We start from the raw sequence: 12,574 nt of genomic DNA on the forward strand, positions 1-12,574 counted from the left end.
TATAATGATGCTATATTGGTGCTACGTCCATGCCATGGAATGTTACCCAGCACAGAAAATTAATGACAGCAATGTGCAGCATAGGTGAATCTCATAAAAATGATAGTGATCAAGAGAAGCCAGACAAATAGGATCATATTATTCTCTTTCTATGTGGTTTAAAAACAAACAAAACTAAATTATAGTGTTTAGAGATGCTTATTTTGGTATAAAAAATGTCAAAAAAGGTAAAGAAGCAATTATCATAGAAGTCAGGATAGGGAATGCATCCAAGAGGGAACAGGTGTGTGATGTGACCAGAAGAGCTCTCAAGGACCTTCCGGGATGTTGTCAATGCTGTAGCTGACCTGGTCAGTGCCTACAAGGCTGTTCACCTTACATACCTTATCGCATTGTACATGCTGTGTTCTGTGCATTTCTGTGCGTGTATCATACTTCACAGTTTTTTAAGATAAAAATAAATCATTTCTTACAAAGCCCTCCTGCAAAAACTGACGCCGTTGGCCACTGATCACTCCATCATTCATTAAACTCTGTAAACAGAAGAAAGTATACTGTAGTTAATAAACACTTGTGTTTTTTAATTTTTTTCTTATAAATTTATTTTTATCGGTGTTCAATTTGCCAACATATAGAATAACACCCAGTGCTCATCCCATCAAGTGCCCACCTCAGTGCTCATCACCCAGTCACCCCCACCCCCTGTCCACCTCCCCTTCCACCACCCCTAGTTCGTTTCTCAGAGTTAGGAGTCTCTCATGTTCTGTCTCCCTTTCTGATATTTCCCACTCATTTTTTCTCCTTTCCTCTTTATTCCCTTTCACTATTTTTTATATTCTCCATATGAATGAGACCATATAATGTTTGTCCTTCTCCGATTGACTTACTTCACTCAGCATAATACCCTCCAGTTCCATCCAAGTCGAAGCAAATGGTGGGTATTTGTTGTTTCTAATGGCTGAGTAATATTCCATTGTCTACATAGACCACATCTTCTTTATCCATTCATTTGTGGTTTTTTTAAAGATTTATTTATTTATTTTAGAGAGAGAGTGTGTGCACGTGTGTGTGTGTGGAGGAGAGAGGTGTAGGGAGAAGGAGAGAGAGTCTTAAGCAGACTCCCCACTGAACACAGAGCTGGACACGGGGACACGGGTTCTAGCTCATCACCCTGCGATTATGACCTGAGCCCAAACTAAGAGTCAGTGACTTTACTGACAGCACCACTCAGGCACTCCAGTTAATAAACACTTGTAAAGATGCTGATCACCATCGGTAATCAGAGGAAGGCAAATAAAATTATGCTTATAACACATCAGACTTCCTTGATGTTCTTCATCCTCTTCCAGTCATTTTTTTTTCTCAGCCTCCTCCACGTCTCCATAAATCTTTTTAAGCCTCAGAGTTTACCTTTATACAATATGAACTCATCATCTTCTACCGCCAACCTTCTCCCTCTTCCTAGACACTCTCCCACATTGGATTTGTTCACTAATAAACTTACAGGGTATTATTCTTGTGTGTACTCTCAGAGTGCTTTGTTAGACTATTAAAGAAAGAAAATGCATAATACACACTTCCCTTCACTAGCAATGTACTGTAGAGACTCAAAAAAGATTAAGTGAACTAATTCATTCATTATTCTATCCTCAAACTATTTACAATCTAATGGGTCTATGACCTCACAGTTCGGAGCACAGCTCCAATACTTGGGCAAGAATTCCCAAGGTCTGACTGAACAAACCTCATGTAGATAGTATGAAATAGACTAAGTCACTTTGGGACCAAATATTCCCCCTGTGATCGGAACTTTGAGTTGATCTAGATTGTTGATTCTGTCAAGGGAGCATAAAAATCATGAGGCCTTCCCTCTCTCCCTGCTTAACCACCAAGGTAGAAGCAAGTGACTCTCCACTGTTATATGACCTTCATATTATTCTACTCAGCCAACAGATATTTATTAACAGGTTCTGGAGCCAGCCTGCCTGAGTGTGAATCCCAACACACCACGTGTACCAGCCATTGACCTCGGTAAATCACCCACCTCTGCGCCTCATCTCTGGATCATCATCTCGTGCTGAGAGTGTGAACAGCTGCAGTAGTGACCACAAAAGGACTGACTAGGCTACTAGTGCAAAGTTCCTACACCCATGCCTGGCACAAAATAATTGATGAAGAAATATTAGTTATCGCCAGTCATCCAGCAAGTATATATTAAGTACCCTCTACTTCATAGCCATTAGGAATACACTAATGAACAAGATGAATATGATCACAACCCTCATGCATTTTCCAGTACAAAAGAACAAGGCAAATAAAGAAGCAACAGAAAAAAAAAAAAAAATATATATATATATATATATCTAACTTTTTGTCATTTTAATTGGGGAGCTAGCTCGTTTCTCTAGACGTCATATGACCACCTCCCTTCTCTGTCTCCCATGGGAGTATCCAAACTGGCAACCAGAGCGGGCTTCCCCAAAAGATATTAGTGACCCTAGTCTGGAGCTTGGAGCTAAAAATGACTCTAAAAAACAGGCAGCTAGCTTCAAAGTTCTGTTTGGAAACAAAGCTAATGCTACCCCATCCTACCTTTTCCATTCCATGTATTTTTTCCTCTATTTTTGTGAATGACAAATACATGTAAGACAGGAGAGAAGATGCAAAGATGTTTCTGACAGAGGGAGAATGACAGAAGGAGAGACACACTGTCCAGCGTTGAGCCAGAATATTCATGGCATAGATTTTTTTTTTATTTCTAAAACTAAATTTTAATTACTTTAACAAATACACCTCATTCTTCCTTTAAAGGCAATACAATCAACCTACAACGTCTCTTCAGATACACTGGTGAGATGAAAATGTTACTGTTCTTAGGACAATAAATACTTCAGCAGGAAAAAAAAAAAGAAGAAGAAGAAGAAGAATTAATGTAAGTGTGAAAACCAGCAGTGAGTGGGCTTTGATTATCTCGGATCTCCAGTATTCTTTCTTCACCGAGTGTATTGCAGAAAGAAAAGGAACATTCTCCCACACTCGTCATTTATTATTTATTTTTATGCTTTAATTATTTGTGGAAATTCCTGACAGCTTCTTATTCAGCTGGTTCTACTGACAGTCAGGTTTGTACATTAAGGAGAAGGAGGACAAAGTATGGGCTGGAGAGGAGAAAACTGAGCCAACAGCCGAGTGGTTATGAAATGCATGGCTGCGAATTTAGAAATAATTTGCTTTAAGAAGGACGATAGTAAAGAAAAAAATGATTCTAATGACACAATTTGATCTCTTTTCTAAATGTTCTGAGAAGGTTTTCTCTCACACTGAAACTTGGGACCATGTCATAACTGGCCATCAGTGACTACGGGGGGATACTTGTGCAACCCGGGAGAGAGACAGCACGTGGTTCTAGAGCAAGGGCATGGCCATGGGATAATAATGATTCTGGAAAGTGGATCTAGTAACATGAACAACTGTTGGAGTCCATTCATTCATTCACATCTTCCTTCCTTCCTTCACAAACACATAAAGTGCCAAGCACTCAGTTAAGTATTAGAGTAGGAGACTAAGTAGGAGACTAAGTAATTGCATTTGGAAGAGTGAACATTTGGGCAACCCCTGTGGCTCAGTGGTTTAGCATCGCCTTCAGTCCAGGGCATGATCCTGGGGACCCAGAGGGGCCTGCTTCTCCCTCTGCTTGTGTCTCTGCCTCTCTCTCTCTCTCTCTCTCTCAATCTCTCCCTCTCTGTGTCTCTCATTAATAAATAAATAAAAATCTTTTAAAAAAATCCTTTAAGAAAGAGCGAACATTTGAGTCAGAGGAATGGCTCTACTAGCTTCCTAATTCTTATAAATGTATTTGTTTAAATCAGAAAGAGTGTGTGTCCGTGTTGTTTGGACACTGGCTCTAGCTTTGGCTTATTAGACTGCTTTAGGTCTTTGTTGTGGTTTCTCTGTGCTTTTGTTTATGTTTCTTTGTTTGTTTTTCAGATATCCTTGACCATGTTCACCTTTCCCCCATCCCTATACAGAGACTCATGCTTTCATCTTAAAGATCAATAGAACTCATTTGAGTCTTTGGCTGTTCAAGGTAAGATATATTTTGAAGACCTCGTCAAAGATTTTATACTTTTCTTATTATTTCTAGCACCCAAATGGTTTCTACCATTCCCAGAGGCTGCTCGTGTTCCCGATCATTCTAGGCACTAGGTACTTCAAAGCCAATATCGTTACTCCTTAGGACAGAATAAAAAAGAGATTATTGTTATTCCTACTTTACAGGTTTAATAATTAAGGCTCAATGAGATCAACAATCGCCCCACCACTAGTTAACAGGGGTGCAGGGTCTTAACATGTCGGGGCTCAAAAGAGTTCTTCAGAGTTTTACCTATTTTGTTCTCCCTTTCGTAAAAACTTGACCTTAAGCACAATTGCAATTACAATTTCTCTAAATTTATACCAAAATGGGAAACTGCTCTTGGTTCTGCCTTCTTTCATAGCAGCTCCCTAGAGGGTTTTTTCCAGCAGCTTCTGACAATACAATGAGCACACAAGACAGGCATTCTCTGCTCCCTGTGCACATGTACCAGGACATCAAGTTTCCTCATTGCCTTGCATATCACACTCTTTTCTTTGAAGGGAATCCCATTTTCCCACCTGCATCCATCATTCATCTGTCATCCCATTCAACTGGTGAGGTTTTTAACTGGATAATTTTTTTTTCTTTCTTTCTTGGCTAACCTTGTCTCTCAAGGTCTTTGCTCTGACTAGAGTTTTAAAGCTCAGCTCATTTTCTTGCCCCCAGCTCACCCCCTTGGGAGTAGCAATTAACACAGGCACCTGTTTTGTTGGGTTATGCTTTTTACATATTGAAGGGCAGAGGCAACCTGCTTGGGTTGGTCTGAGCTTCCTTTTGATCTTACGGAAGCCACACAACAATATCCATCTGCACAACCCGAGCAGAGTAATTTAGGAATGGTGTATGGAGGAAGCGTGGAGGTGCTATTGCTTGGGTTTGAAGAGGGACTCATACAGTAAGAGCATGACCCCTTCTCAAACACCTCTAGGAACAGCAGATGTACTGTGCTGGGATCTCACCTCCCTCTTCTGATGCAGGGGATGAAAGTGCTTCTGAAGAGGAACAAAGACCCATGCTATCACAAAGCCTAGCATTTTCCCATTGTATTTGAACTGAGTATATTGCTCTTTCAGTTTTGCTAAGATTACACAAAAATGTAATTACCACGACACTATTCACCTGGGAACTTAAGAAATGAATACTAATGCAGCTGCGTTGTGGGGAGGAAAGCTTCCAAGCAGAGCAGACACTTTCCCCCTGAATCCAGAAATCTGCCTCTGTCAGCTATAATCGACCCAGGCAGCATAGGAAAGTGGTGTGCATTTTGCACTGCTCTAGAACCCCATAGTTGCTCCATATGGATGCACATGTGTGTTTATTTTATAGTGTAGGTTTTTGTGAACTCGGTGTTCTCCTTTCTACTTTTTTCCTATTTAGACTGCCAGAAACCTTGTAAATACCCGTATATTTTCTGCAAATAAAATTTGGTTTAGGGCTAGGTTTATTTTAAATAGAAGTTGAATCAATGTGAGTTTGTGTCTCAAACGAGAACTTAACATTTTGATTAATATCTCCCACTTCCCAATGAGGCTCCACGCCTCAAGCATTTTTTTTAATGCTTCAAGCATACCAGAGAAATCGTGGTTTTTGTTTGTTGTCTTTTTTAGTGAAGAAATACAATTAGAGGATGTCTAACTCTAGTTATTTAACAGCTGACTTTGCCTCATTACCCACATCTACACATGGGAAAGTTACGTGTCTTAGGAAAAAATCAAGACCTCTAATGTGGCTTGTTCTTTAAAAAGAAAAACAAACAAATAAAAACAAAACTTGTACCTGAGATTGGCAAGAGAGACAATGAGACTAGAGAATGAGGGGGAAAAGAAAATAAAGTAGGAATGGTACAAATTTCTAACAAATATTAGAGATGACATATAGAAAGCAAATAGTATAAAGCCAGGCACATAAGTTCTAGTTCAGAAGAGAAAGAAAGAAGAGATTGCTATCACCTCCACCTTCATCATTCGTTGTATAATCAAACTACACAGCCCTTGAAGATACAGTATTTCACTGCATGTGGCTAACAACAATAATGCGTAGATAGCTAGGATAGGTGGTGAGATCGTATTATAGATCATATATGGGTTGGCGTCAACACAAATCGAGCACCAACTGTGTACCAGGCACTATGCTAGGTGCTGGAGATGCAGTGTTGAGAGGAAAAATGCCCAGTCCTGGGTTTGAAAAATACATACGCCCAATCTCATTCAAACCACGGCAAGGAATTTTTTTTTTTTTTTTTTTTTATGATAGTCACAGAGAGAGAGAGAGAGAGAGGCAGAGACACAGGCAGAGGGAGAAGCAGGCTCCATGCACCGGGAGCCCGACGTGGGATTCGATCCCGGGTCTCCAGGATCGCGCCCTGGGCCAAAGGCAGGCGCCAAACCGCTGCGCCACCCAGGGATCCCAAGGAATTTTTTCTATACGTAGACATAAGTCACAAAAATGCAGGGTCCCAGAGAGAAGATATGAGCAGTACAACGTGGGAAGCCAGAGAGCATGTAGACCAGCAGAACGCCACATCCCTACCTGACAGTGGGGAAGTCAGAACAAGCCAACATCCACAAGGTCCTCCGAGTGCCCATTGATCTTTCAAGTGGGGCATGAACACATAGTCACAGGCTTGACTATTGAGACAGAGAAGACATCTCTTTTTCTATGTAACAAAGAAGTGTCTTGGCCCTGGAGTGTGGCTTGCAGCCTCCAGACTCGCTGCTGAAGCAGCCTGAGTGTTCATTGTTCTTTAGTGAGCTGGGTCAGTCCTCTTGGACCACCTCTCCACTGGGGCCTGGAAGTGGCAAGGAAAGGGAGCCAGAAAGACAAAAAAAACTGTCTGTCCCTTTGAAGATTGCCAAAAGCTTTAGAGAAATCGTTAGCTCCTTCTTTACTCTGCTCTTACAAGACGGCCACCCCCACCAAAAGACTGGAATTTCCTCCCTGGAGGGAGCTTCCGGAGGGTCTTTGTCAGAATGTAGCAGATGAGGGCCTCTCTGAAAAGAGAGAAAGTAAGTGTCCGTATAAGTGCTGGACACTAAGTGAAGAAGCCCTCAGCCCCCTTCCTCTGCTTGGTTGTCAGGTCCTTTGCATCTAGACTTTGGCTCTCTAAGCAGAAACCTTCTCTGGAGGTTCTAACGGACACCCCTGCCCCTACACAGAAGGACATAAAGATACTGACGCTGTGAATTCTTCAAGCAATTCTTAAAGACAACTCTGGTTGTCTTTAAGCAACCAGATAATGTGGAACTGATATTTCCACATTATCTGGAAATAAAGCTCAAAGTCAGATAGCAATCCTCATGTCCTTGGGCCTTCCAGACGGCTCGGTAATGCTCCATTCTTAGTCATGAGCAGACAGTCAAGAATAACCAGATATCTGAAAGCAACTTCTAATTTGGTGGCTAGAGACTAAAACAAACAAACAAACAAAAAAGGAAACAAACAAAAAAGCAACTTGGAGAAAACAGAAACTCTGCAGGAAGAAAAAAGCCAAGAATAATAACAACTGATACCCTCTGAGAGGTAAGAGAATATATTTTATCCTTGAAACAAGAAGTGGATGCTATAAGAAAGAACTTGGGAGGGGGAGTGGAAACTTTTAGAATTTATCAATTTCATAGGAAAAAAAAAAAAAAACTCCTAAAATTCAATAGAGGGCTGAAAGGAAATGTAGGAGTAATTGTCACAAAAGTAAATTGAAAACTTCAAAGAGGTTGAGAACAGGAGACAGAAGCTATGAATATTATTTCAAGAGGGCTGGCATCCAAATAATGGGCTTTCAGAATGAAGCACAAAGAAAATTGGGGAGAAATATCATCAAAGAATAAAATGCAGGATAATTTCTCCACAACTGCAAACCATATACTTCTAGAGTGAAACGGCCCTTGGAGGACCCAACAAAATACAATGAAAATAGATCCATACTGAGGCAAATCACTGTAAAAGTTCAGAACTTTGGGAACAAAGAGAAGGTTCTATAAACTTATCAAACGAAAAATCATATAAAGAAATAGTAATCTGACTGCCTACCGGAAATAAGAAATCAATAGAGTCATACTTTCAAAAGTCCAAAGTAAAATGATTTCTAACCTAAAATTCTGTACTTAGTCAACTATTCAGTCAAGTATCAGGGCAGAATTAAGGCATTTGTAGACGTGCAATATGGAAAAAATTGTGTCCACCTCCCACAGAGTGAAAACTGTCATCAAAATATGGGAATAAAAAGAAATCAGAAACACACACAGAGAGAAAGAATCCAAAACTGGACAGAAAGAAAGGGTATCTGTAGTGAAGAGAGAAGCCACAGAAACCACTCATTCATGCCACTGTAGGAGTTGGGATTTGGGGCTGTCCCCACACCTTGACTATCTTGCTCTCTTTTTAATCTGACTAAACTACTGAATGATGTGCTATTTTGAACAAGGAAGTAAAATCAAGAAGGTGAAACGTGTAAGTCTAAGAAACAGGCAAAGAAACTCAGAAGGAAAGAGAGTTCCAAGTATCAAAGAAAAGCATCAAAGAAAAAATGTAAAATTATCTGGGTAGTTCACATGAAAGAATCGTTCAAGGAAGGATTTCTCTTAAAGAAAAAAAATGTGACCACAAGTGTCCTAATATTAAAGGAAATGATGCTTCGAGGCTAATGAAAAGTATGGGAAGAATAATGGCAAATGGAGACATTATTAACCTTGGTAACAATAAAAAAAAATAAGAAAGAAAACATAATCATGTCACCGTGCTCATTTATGAATAATATTTGCATAGACATAATACTGAATAATAAACAATGGATAATGATTTAATCAAAATCATAATATCACTGTATTGGGAGGATGGGGAAGCAGGTTGGCTAATCTGAGAAAATTAAGTCTAGGATTCCGTAATAACCATGTAAAACAAAGACAGTAATAGACACACATTATTTAGAAATACAAGAGTGTGTAAATGCCAAAAGCTGAGAAAGACAAACCTAGCTGCTGGCCGGAAGGGGTCTGGGTGGCGCTCCTGCACGATGGGTGGGGGAACCTGTAGACTTTATTGATAACTTTGTAGTGTTGTTTAGCTTTTTAAACCATGTGTACACATTGTGCTGATGAAAATGTTTTAAATCATTAAATGTCTAGCTTGGTCACTGTCATATGTCAAGCACCTGGTAGTAGGGCAACTGGCAGTGACCGGCCTTGCGTAAGTATTTACAGAAAATGAGAACGAGGATGAGGCATGGTCATATCCTAGAGGAGCCTTCATCATAATGAATGGATCCCGTGGAGAAAAATTCACAGAACGAAGCGCAGCCAGTTGAACCCATCTCCTCTCAGGACGATCAGGAGCGATGAGTAGAGCTGAACCTCTTCCTTACCCTCCTGGGGTTTGAGAGGCTATAGAAGTAGCTTTAACCAAGAGGTAAGAAGTAGTCAGGGTCACGGTGGTGGCAGTCGTGTGTCTCATCATAACGTTGAGCAGCATTATGCGCCCTACCCATCACCGTAATATTAAAAAAATCACAGAATGTGAAGAAATGCCCTAGATTTCTCTAGGGCAGTAGATATGGGGAGGAATACAGCTTCAAAGCCAGACAGGCCTGCAGTACCATAGGAAAGCTCCTTAACCTCTTTTTAGCTCATTTTCTCAATGTTGGAATGATCATGATAGCACTTAAAAGAGAAAATCCGAGAAAACACCTCAGTAGAGAGCCAAGCATTCAGGGTTGAGGAGCTGTTATCACCCTGGTTAGACTGGAAGGAAAGTTCCCCGAGACTGAGAATGTTGTCTGTCTTGGTCCCCAGGACCTAGAACAGTGCCTGGCACACAGCCGCAGGGCACTGAGGATTTGCTGAACGAAGGGATGAACTATGCGGTCAAAAGGAACAGCATTTATCTGGGGACTGGACTCCTGAGGGGACGTGGCTCAGCTGCCACCATTCAACGCGGCCTCTTAGGTAAACTCCGCTTGTGGAGGGGAATCAATTTTCCTCCAAGAGTCACACTGGTTTTCTGCAGAGAAATGCCTTTCCTGGCATAGGGCGACTCACTTCGAACATCCCAACTGTGAGGGCCTCTGACTCTCAGCATCACAGGTGTTGAGTCTGGAATGAGGAGCTCCCAGAACTGCCACCGGGAGCCCTGGGGTTCTGTTGTTCAGTTTTGTTCCACTTGCCCTCCAACGATGACTCCGCGACCTCTCATTACAATCCTCTCTTATTGGATTTTTCTTATCTTCAATATGTTTTGTTTTTCCCTTTATCATCCATGTTCAGATACACGTTGGCTCCTACAGTTGTGCAACCCACGCATTTTGCCACTCCAACGGGCATCGCGTCCCTGTGTCCCTTCTCCATGGGGCAGGTGTCTGTGCAAGGAGAGCTTCCCTTATGATGAGGGAACCATTCAAGGTGTCTGGTCCCCTTTCGAAGAGAGGAGAGCATTTTTTTCCTCTGGAACAGTTGCTTTATTACCCTCCCCGCAAAATCAGATGACAATAAAGAAAAGACAAAAAACAGCTTAGCTACTTTTCTAACTCTTTTTTTTTTTTTTATCCCCTTCTGTATTCCTTCCTTTTAAATGCATCCTTTCTACTGTCCATGACCATCTGGAGAACATAAACAACCATTTTAGAACCCAGATGCCCAGCCACTGAGAATTCCCTAATTGAGTTATGCCGCAGTCAGCTGCGCACAACCACACCCACGGCCTTGGCAGGCTCCCCCGCCCTGCTGCAGAAACTCAGAAAGATTCTGAGGTTTCCAACTGGGAGGTGTGCTGCTTCAGGAAATATCTGTTCTGCCCTCCCTCCAACTTCCCATTTGCTGGCATTTTTCATTGATCTTGGAAAACACATGGCCGGCATCTGTCTGCGAATAACTATTTGTCATTGTGTAAAACGTCTACGAACCGTTCTGCTTATAGAGATTCCTGCAAAACAAAACACAGACTATGCCTTTTTGGCAGAATTGTTTTTCTGAGCCAAGTTGGGAAGACACTACCGTGGTATTCGGGTGGAGATAAGGGTCTTGATCTCAGGCAGGGTAGAAATGTCCTTTATAAATAAATCGAAATGCAGAAATAATTATTTCTGGCTTGTTGTTGTTGTTGTTGTTGTTGTTGTTCAAGAGAGGATTCTTAGGCACTGTGGCATTAAATTCACCCTCTAGGCCTCAGATCTGGGGATTACTATCCAATTTTGGGGTTGAAGAAACTGAGGTTTAAGGAGCTTAAGAGAAGGAGTCTATAGTCAAGATATTCTAAAGCCAAATACATAATTCACCATTTTTAAACTAGGGCCACACATTCTTTCAATCAGTTGATTCTTTTTTCTTCATACCTCTATTCACTCAACAACCACGTTCAATAGAAGGACGTTAATAGAATCAATTTTCATGGTGAGGCTTTTCTGATGGTTGTAATCCCATTAGGTGAACTCTCAGAGTATTTTATGTGTGACCAATTTTGAGGGCAAAGATGAAGAGAAATAATAGCAATTACATCATTTAATGATCATTTAGAAATAGGATGTTCTTACCAAGAGCCAAAGAAATGTCTTCTTCGCGCAGGTACACATCCCAGCATCACTCACAAATGTTCTTTCTTTCAGTTGGTTCAATAAACGTTGTTACACGCTTGACAGGTGTTTGATGTCGGTTCTAGATGCCCATATGAGAAAAAGAATCATCTGGCCCTTGCCTAAGAGGACTTGTTGGAGTTGAAATTGTGATAATAACAACTATAGATTGGGTCTTCGCCCACTGTGGCTGGCGCAAAGCTCCTAAAGCCCTAGTTGTTTCCTATATAAGAACCACAAGGGCATCGCTTGCTATAATATTTGGTCTCTTGTCTCTAGTTCCTGAAATAGTTGCAGAGCCAGCAAGGTGAAAAAAGTGACTTTTTATTCACACCGAGCCCCATCCAAGCACACCTGAGTTTATGTTAATAAGATGACTTCTGGAAGTCTGCCAAGCACGGGGGCTGCTTTGCCAGAGGAACCAACCGTGATTAGGAGATTGGGACTCTCAGTTCCATCCCAACACCCGTGTCGTCCCACAGCTCGTCTGCTCCCAGCCCTCCCAACTCCAAGGGAGGGAAGAGGAACTGGAGATGGAATCAATTGCCAATGACCAGTGATTTAATTAATCATACCTATGTAATGGAGCTTCCATAAAACCCAAAGGAGGGGATTTGGAGAGCTTCTGGGTTGGTGAACATATGGAGGTACTAGGAAAGTAGTGTGCCCGGAGAGGGCATGGAAGCTGTGTGCCCCTTCCCACATTCCTTGTCCCATGCATCGCTTCCATCTGCTATTCCTGAGGTATATCCCTTTATAATAAGCCCTTAGTCTAGTAAGTAAGGGTTTTTTTTTTAAAGATTTATTTAAGAGAGAGAGAGAGGTGGGGTGGCAGGGAGTGGGCAGAAGGAGAAAGAGAATCCTGAAGCACAACTCCCACTGAG

The 12,574-nt window shown here is 41.4% G+C and overlaps 1 long non-coding RNA gene across 2 annotated transcripts; it reads left to right on the forward strand.

Annotated features, from left to right (window-relative positions):
- Positions 1-1,725: 1,725 nt before the first annotated feature.
- Positions 1,726-11,134, forward strand: LOC144300330 (uncharacterized). 2 transcript variants are annotated; one of them, XR_013366906.1, is made up of 5 exons: positions 1,726-2,031; positions 2,812-2,932; positions 3,988-4,087; positions 9,256-10,071; positions 10,390-11,134. It is a non-coding gene; the product is annotated as an uncharacterized LOC144300330 (long non-coding RNA). The 2 variants fall into 2 exon arrangements; XR_013366907.1 differs by having other exon boundaries at positions 9,919-10,071.
- The last annotated feature ends 1,440 nt before the right edge of the window (positions 11,135-12,574 follow it).

Source organism: Canis aureus, chromosome 28 (assembly GCF_053574225.1).
Source record: "Canis aureus isolate CA01 chromosome 28, VMU_Caureus_v.1.0, whole genome shotgun sequence".
In the NCBI taxonomy this organism is placed as follows: Eukaryota; Metazoa; Chordata; class Mammalia; order Carnivora; family Canidae; genus Canis; species Canis aureus.